This window comes from Scomber japonicus, chromosome 2 (assembly GCF_027409825.1).
Source record: "Scomber japonicus isolate fScoJap1 chromosome 2, fScoJap1.pri, whole genome shotgun sequence".
NCBI classification, from domain to species: domain Eukaryota; kingdom Metazoa; phylum Chordata; class Actinopteri; order Scombriformes; family Scombridae; genus Scomber; species Scomber japonicus.
In genome coordinates, this window is record NC_070579.1 from 33,824,015 (window position 1) to 33,833,614 (window position 9,600).

A 9,600-nucleotide genomic window follows, 5' to 3' on the forward strand; every position below is an offset into this window, starting at 1 on the left:
ACACCTGGGTGAGATTTCTAATGTTAGTAAATGAACAGGGTCCATTGGAGGTTTGTTGTTCCCTCAGAGAAATAGAAATACTGAGTCTACTGTCCAACCCAGAGCATTTTAATATTCTTTAGCAGCTGCTTGCCATCGACTGAATTTCGATTCTTTACAACTGTTTGCTTGTTCAAATCATTTTGTTTGTGTTTGCCTTTAAATAAGAGAAGAACATGCTGTAAGGACAAAACCCACTGAATCTACTTCAGGCACACATTGAGTTATTTTGTGCCTCATTTCTGAGTGTGCTGTGGGACAGTATGAGCTCAGAACATGAATTATATTTTGTAGAGAACCCATCATTCTGCAAAAACTAAATAAATAAATAAGCTCTCTTAACATCTCTGCTCTGTGCCCTTAATTTACATTATGTTCCTGCAAAAAAAACCAAATCATTTTCTGTACTCATATTGCTAACACATGCAATATTTAGCAGATGTGATGTTTACCATTGTCACTTAATTACGAAAGTGTGTTGAGTGAGCCACACCGTAGCACTGGATGACATGGTCCTTTGTCTCTGTGGACTGTGGTTACCATAGTTTGTTTAGAAACAGCTCCAAACAGTAATAAGAAATAATATAACTCTCTAGAAAGAAGAGGCATGAAAAGAGATGTATCTAAATATGACCTTTACCTTTAACAATCAATCTTAAAAAAATCTTTCTGGTGCATCCTGGTGGTTTAGAGACTCAATTCTTCCAGGCCTTACACCTTTCTTGCAGGTTATGCTGCCCCACATTTACTGCTACTCCCTAGTAGCTCTTATATCTAAAAAAAATACTTGAAAAGTCCTCACTGATCAGCACGGGACAAACAACAAAGGCTCTACAAAGTCCAGCATTTTTCTGGGACCAGTGTGATAAATAATCAGTCTTTCTGGGGACTTACAGGCTTTCTCCTCATAAAACAGAACAGTTCAGGTTTTCAGAAAAACTAGAGGTTTTTCCATTTCCAAAACTGAAGGGTGACATACCTAAGATACTGGGTATGACTGTATTTCAGATCAAAGTCAGTGCTTGAGCCGTTTTGATGCAGAGTATCAAAAAAATAGATGAGTTTTCAGGCTATAACAAACTGTGTGGAGTTACCATGACCTAGAGGTAAGAACTACCTCTATGGCTGAAGGAAGGCAAAAAAAAGCATGTGTACTTGCAATAGTGAAAGAAGTGAACATATGGCGACAATAAACATAAGAAGAAAATTAAAATGTATGTCTAATTTGTTTTATTCTATAAATGCATTCAATTACCTGGTCAAAAAAATCCAAAACATATCTACTTCCTCTCTCAAATTCAGCATTTATAAATATACAAATCTCCTGAATGGAAAATGTCTCCTACTTCACTGTAGAGTCAGTACAATATATATGTGCACTGGAGATCACATCACAACTGATTTAGTTTCATACTGGACCAAAACTGACTCCAAACTAGTTGTCATGTCACAAATCATACTCGTAAGTGCAGCCCTTAGATTCAGATTCAAGGTGAAACTTTTCACTGTCAGCAGATAAATGTGAAGACAGCCTTCTTGTTTCGAACTCTGCTCATACATCATCCTGCACAGTGAAGCTTAAACATCCAACTTTTTGATGACACAGAGAGGTGTTTTTAACAGAGATCATAAGTCAACATACTCGATAGCAATGTCGGTATTTCTCTTCAAAGGACAGTCCAGAGATTTAATGCTGCAATTCCAGTCAAATGACTCACAAAAGATAGATTTTTAAAAGAATGGTCCAAATCAAAGCAACAAAGGCCAAAAATCCTGACATTTTAGTACAGCTTTGTCAAACTCCAAAGACCTTCCATCCTACACTCCTACACTCATCAGGGTCATTTCAAACTTTACAAAACTACTCTAGATCTACAGAAACCATTATTCAACAGTTTACACAGGCTGAATATTACCCCTCATGAGCCATATGTGTGAAATAGGTGAAGTGTCCCTTTAAGTCAGTAGCAGAAATGCAGAGCTTACTTCTTGTAGAAAAGATGAGCTTCACAAAGGAAGATGTGGCGGTCAGCAGATAAATATGCAGCCCAATCAGATGAGCGGGTGATGCTGAAGATGGATCTGAAACATGGGCCAATTATGACAGGGAACCTGTGTTAGAGTAAGATAACAAGGAGTCAGGGGACAGCTGAACAATGAGCCAGTAGAAAGAGGAAAGGAGGAGCCATATGTGGTGTTGAAGATGTGATTGCAGTAGTCTTTGAATAAGTTCTTGGGTTGAATAACTGATGTTTAAGCACAAACCAGAGGTATCAGCTGGTTGTTGAGTGGTAAGATCCTGCAAAAAACGTCACCAAGTGTTTATCAGTGGTCATATAAAGGTTGTTTACAGGGCAGACTATCCTAGGGACAACAGACACTCCATCTTCTTGAGAATGAATCGTAGGTAATTGACTTACATCCAATAGGATATATACACCGTTTCCTGAGGACTCGAGGTCAGGAGAGAAAAGTAGATTTGAGCGTTGTTATGGTGGTATGTGTGGGATGTTGTGATAGGGTGAAATAAACCAGTGTATGACGTGAAAAGCAGATTAAGTCTAGGACAGAATCCAGCGCTCTCTTCCAGATATCTAGTCACACAAGTCAAGCACAAAACATCAGACCCAAGGGCACTGATTTACTGAACTCCAGCATGGAAAAATAAGTCACGCAATATGACAAATACATGGAGCTTAATGCAAATATTAAAGATATTAGAATACATTTCGTAGCAACAGGTCATGCATGACTATGAATATTGTAAAATCTTATACTTGGGCAAAAAAGAAAACGGGCAAGCACGCACGCACACACACACACACACACACACACACACACACACAGAGGGTAACAGGTGTAGTATGCCACAGTCATCAATGCCCTTGAGCTTTAAGCTAGCCTTCCTCCTGTGCTTACAGTACATCATCACACTAATATAGTGGGGGGTTTTTTTGGTGACTGCATGTGCGTCCAAATGTGGCATTTTATGCAACATATGAGCCAGTGTGAACCTTTCTGTGACCTCTTAGGAGAGGATGGGAGAGTACAGTTTTGCAAAAGTTTACAAGGACATGTAAATGTAGGTTTACTGTGATCTTAAAGCAGAGAGAAATCTCAAAACTCAACTCAAATATGTTTGTATCCTGGGGTGAAACAAGATTTTCTTTCAGGAAGTGCGCTTTCCTTTTATCTTGACTTAGTGATCACCCAAAATGTAACTTCCAAATCTGCATCAGACACGATTTACAGTCATTCCCTCAATTTATTTTCTTTACTGGCAGGATTTACTCAGTGTAGCTGATTGCATTTCCTGGTGTTTTGGAAGTGTTCCATTCGGTTTGGGTGGATTATTAGCTGAGCCTCGATGTAAACAACACCTACCACTTTACTGATACATCATGAAGCCAGGAGCCTGGATCTGTTTCAACAGTCAATCAAGCTTTTCTCAAAACCATTTCAGTCAAACATCAGCTGGTGAGTCAGTTTACCTACAGTCACTACAGCTGTTTATAATGGATAATGTACCACAAATACACCATTTACCTATTGTTTCTTGTATTGGACCAAGAAAACAACCCAGAAGATGTCCAGAACATGAACTGCTATTTGCATGGCACATTTATTTTCTCTTCCGTTAACTAGTTGTGTGCTTGAAATATCACTTCCCTACTACTAAACCTCTTTTCCAGTCTACTTGACCCTGAAAAAGTTAAGATTGTATAAAAATTGATAGATGGATATTATTTGGTTGTTGTGTAAACCACTAGATGGCAATGAAGACCTAATGACTGAACCCCTACAGTCTAAAGCCAGATTATGGTGCTGAAGTGACAAAGTATCAAAGATGGAAAATGTTGAGACACTGTTAGTTGTGCATCAGAATGCCATCATTCACTGTGAGTGACCCTATGTAGGATAAGCAGCTTGGAGAATGGATGTAAAAACATAAATGTAAATTAATGTGGGCATCTGTGAACAATAGGAGAATCGTCTACTGCTTCTCTAGAAACAATGTGTCTTTGTTCCCCATGGTGGAAATAAACAGTATCATCAGCCATCAGGAACTGGATCTAGATACATTTATAATATTTCATAAAGACTGAAATATGCTGGAAAAACCAGGCGTTCATATTTGCTGTTGCTGTTTTTAATACTGCAAAAAATAAATAACACCGAAATTGCACTTTGTCACATTCTGTCCTCGCTCATTAATTTCTTCCAGTTCTTTTCGCGACAGATGCTCAAAAATGGCCATGCAGTCTCCCAGGACGTCTCTGAGGGAAAACAAACCACAGTAATCTATGAAAGCAGAGTTTGAATTCCAAGTTTGAAGACAAACATTGCAAATCTCAACAATAAAACATGCAATAAAACATACATCATTCCTATTGGCAAGAAGCTGGACATGAAAGAACTAACAACTTTACAAGAAAATACATCACAACTTTAAGATGAAACAGTTGAATAGAATGTTACTGTTACAAAAAGCAAACCTGAATATCAACCAATAACTAACAATATGTAATAATTCAACATGAAACCCATTAGGAAGGAGAGAAATGTTGACTAAGGGCAGAAGAAGAGCGAAAGACGCCATATGTTGCCCCAATTCTACTATTTTTGGTAACAACACTCACACAGAGAAAAATAAGCCATTTTAACAGCTCATTCAGTGCACACTGCTAGATGATATTTACTGTCTTTTTAGGAATAAGTAAATACAATGGGATTTATGATCTTGTATGATTGTATCTTATATCTCAACTCTCAACAGTAGTATGACCAACGTCAGGTTTGATCACCAATATTAATCCTACAACACTGACTGGCTGAGCACAATGATATACAATATAGATTAAATGGTTAATAGTTAATAGTTAAAATAGCACATTGCAGTTCTTTGAGCTTCAGCTGAGGTTTTTGAGTTCATTTATATTTGGGATCTTATCATGCTAGATTGACTAGAGAATAACATCAATACAACTAATAATATCAATTAGCCCATGCAGCTGTTTCCATTGCACTTCATTAAAGTTAAGAAAGTGTTTTACATGGTATAGAAACTGTGAAAAGAGGAACAAAAAACATGGTGCATAATTATACAGTTTGGCATTTGAATTTCAACCAGTATATTGTTGTTATATTATATATTATATGTTATATTTAATCTTAAATATTTCAAAATAAGAGAGAATAAAAAAATAAAAGACATTTCACTTCTGTCTTCACGTAACCACTCATACCACGTCATCAAGTGATGAAAATGTTTGTTTTTGATTCTGACTTAAAGCATTACAAATATTTGCAAATATGTGATTGAATCAAGAAATGTGCATGAAAAAAGTTAATTCTTTATTTCACAGGTCCTTTCATTTTATTCTAATTCTCTAGAAATTGTCTGAGTAATTTTCAGGTATGTAGTGATTCATTTTGGGGATATTTTACAGAGAGGATGCTTACATGATAATGATACAAATTATGAGAAGAAAAAGAGTTTAATTGATGAGATCCCAGTTCCTTATGTTCAGATTCATACATAGTTAATATGCAAACATTCTTACTACATTAGACTTTTAACAATTATTAAAGTAACAGAACATACTTTAGAATAGTTTTCAGTGTGCAGTTTTATATATCAGCTACAAAGCATATCAGGTTGTTTCAACTATTTTTGATGCACATCATTTTTCACCCTTAGTCACAAACAAAGGAGAGGTTGTGACAAAGTATACCACTGCATGGAAGTTTTCTTCTAGAGGTGACTTCTAGAGACTCAGACTAGAACAACAATAACTAGAGCAATTAGAATACAATAATAACACAATGTGATTTTCTGGATTTTTGTTTTAGATTCCGTCTCTCACAGTTGAAGTGTACCTATGATAAAAATGACAGACCTCTACATGCTTTGTAAGTGGGAAAACTTGTTCTCCCCACTGTATGTATGAGCTATTGGATACATGAATTTCCTCTACGGGGATGAATAAAGTATATCTATCTATATATCTATCTATTTATTATTTTTTATCAGTACTATACAGTACTGTGCAAAAGTCATGCAAACAAAAAATACAGGAAATATGTATACAAAATTCAACATTAATTATTAAATATTATTATTAATTGAGGCTCCATTCCATTTAGGTTAAATAATTATACAGGGTGTCCACAAAGTCTCTTTACAATTTAAAAAAATTGTCTTAGGCCACCATTAGATGTGTTGTTTCAGCAATGCTATAATGACCATATATAATTATTTTTCAGTCTCTTTAATAGAATACAACCAGAAAATACATGATGTGTATGCAGCATTTCATTAATGTTCATAAATCAGATTTTATTATGACCAGATGCAGTTTTCACATATGTAGAGCCAGTGTCAGTTCAGTGGTAATGCTGCACTGATGTAATCTGGATTTATGTCACAGGATAGGGGTATTTATGGAGGGGATTTATGAAATAATACAAGCAAGCAAAGCAACATACTTACTCAGCTGTAAGTCTGTGAGCCTGCAGTGTCTGCTCACCTATAGCTTACCTGGTTTCAGGCTCTTGAACTGGTTGAACTCTGACCTCTGCTTCTTCCTCACCCGCCAGGAACACCATGATAGCAATGACACATGAATAAAGTCAGACATATTACCTGTAAACTAAATATGTTATATACTACAGGAGACATATATCATGTTATTTCCCTCTAAATAACACTCCACTGTGTGACGTTACTCCTCCCGTCTGTCTGCTCTTTTCTCTTCTTACATCATAACAGGATGAAACTAACTGATATTAATAATCTAAATAGTATCAGAATAGGCTGCTGTATGAAGCTTTCTTCCCAGATTTTTTAATATTGTCAATAAACCACATCACTAACGTGACATGTATCACCAGTGTTAGAATAGAGGTTAGTACCATGAATCTAGTGGCGTTAGCAATGATGCTAACGTAATTTATATATAGGCTGAGCTACTCCTCTGCTTTGACTTTGGCTTTAATCATATTTGGTCTCAACACCATGTTAAATACTTCCAGGCTTATTTTATATATATATTTTTTTTAATATATTTATATATGTCAATAAAGCCCATAGAATTGAACTGAGCTGAACTGGACTTAAAAAGATGACTCCAGTACAGTAGTGGAACACACACATTGTATAACAAGTGTATTAAATGATCGATTTTTTTGGAGCAAGGGTACACTAACAGCTGGTGTGATTCAGGTGGGACACTTCCAGGATCAGCACTCTGGACATGGCTGCTAACAGGGAAGTCCTTTCATTCAGTAATGCAGAGAGTCAGTGTTGTAGAAATGATTCCACCTGGAGTTACGATTGCCACACCAGGTTTGTGAAACATCATTTTCTGTTGGCTGTAATGTAATCTATGAAACATTAATACTTCAATTTAATGCCATGGTGCAGACTCCTACACTAATATTAATACATCAACCCTTGACTTCTCATAGATAGACATTTGGAAAAAAAATTTGTCCACATTTATATATGATGAAACATTTGTATACTTGGATCACACATGTCTGGTGAGCATCACTTGTTCATTTACTTTAAATTAACTCTTTTACATAGTTTGATGGTTGGAGTTCCTTTACACTTGAATTGTAGTTGTGTTGAAGGGTAGCTTGGTAGATGAGAACTGGCAGTTCCTTCCTCCAAATCCAGTGTTTGGATCACTGATATGTTTTATTACAATCAAACAGAATATAAAAACTGCTGCACTGTCAGCAACAAGTTGTCAGAACCAGACAAATGAAGAAACACCTGAAGGATTGTAGTACAGTGTTAACTAATGTCACTGAGGTCAGGAGACATGCACCAGTGCAGCTCAAGGAGTATGAACCATAACTACACTGCCACCAAGAGGACAGCCCTGAAAACACTGCACTTATCTCTCCTGTTCGCTTCAGTGGAGAAGAAAAGTCAAGATAAATGTTTAAAAGCTAACAGACGGGAAAGGAGATGTCAAGAGAAATAACTCGAAAGCAAAAACATTTTTTAGAAGAGAATGTTATACATTTATTATTGAGCCAGCTTTTGAAATCCAAAAGACAGGGTAAGGGATTAAAAAAATCATTGCACTACTTAATAAAGTATTACTAGTAATAACTCTCATACAAAATGTACAAATGTTTGTTAAAAATTTCATTATCATCATAACAGGCCTTCAAATGATTTTGGTTACAGATATAATACATAATGAAACTACTATGACACCTTTTTAATGATAGAGTTTCATAGCGTTTAAAATGAAAAAAAAATTCAAACAACCCAACGACTTGCATGGAAAAGATTAGCAAAATAAATTGATAAGGACTAATCGCGTCATTTTCTGAAAAGACATAAATAAGTGGGACTGAGGTAATTGCTAGTGTACCAAGCAACAGAAAACTGTCCAAGACAAAACAATCCTAAGACACAAAATGGATGCATACAGTCACAATTATGACCTTTGACCCCCAAAGAAAAAAAAAAGATGACAGAAAACCATTTCCCTCTGTTACCGTGGATATCACATGACTTTACACAACACTGAAGATGAGTTATAGAAAAAATGATGTTCCTTCTGGACACTAATAAACAGAATTAGTCTGGTGTGTTGACACTGAGTAGATACAAGTTGTACCTGGAGAACATGAACGTTTAATAAAAAGGCATCTCGCATGTAAGACACTGCAGGTGCCTGAATGAACTTTCCACAACACACTTGAGTTTATGCGGTCTCTGTAAGGCCTATGTTAGGTTGCCATCTTGACACAAAATACCAAAATGTGATAAATAGTGATAAATTACATTAGAAAGCCTGTCCTGTGCTTGAGGTGAACATCTTAGACTTCTGGCAGTTTGACATAGGCCTTACAGAGATGAACTATTATTAAGAAACAGAGTCCCAAAAACCTCTGGAAATAACAGGTGTGCAGTAAGAATATAAAGGGACATATTGGGATACTGTAGGTGCTTAAAGTTGAAGTGGAGAACATATTAATGTGATGCATTCAAATATTTGTTCTCATACACACATGAACTGTGGAAAACTCAAATCTGTTGTTTGTTCAGAATGACAAGAGAGTGTGTAGGTCTTCCATCTAAATATTAAAGCACTAAAGTGTCAAATCCACCATCTGGTGAAACATAGTAGATTTAGCAGTGACCTTACAAGTCTCTTCACACTAGTTCCCTGTCAATGATGGAGAAAACATTGCCTCTATATCTGCCAACACAGATCTGAAAAAGCAGCACGGTTACAAAGACAGATATAGAAACATTTGTTTCAAAGGACCATAAGAAAGCTACAACACTAAGCAAGGCTGAAAGTTTGGGTGATTTCTTTTTTAAATTAATGTTTTTGCGTCCACCTAACCGTCTCTAAAAGATTCAACTGTATTCACATGAATGTGCCTTAGGAGAGAGGTTAGTGGATATGTCTAGACAGTTAAATTGTCCTGATCTGTTAAGTTAGGAAATAATGTAACAGAAAAAAAGGATGTGGAAGTCTCTTAAAAGCCTCCAGCCTTTACATGTTAAGACAAGAACAAAGTAGA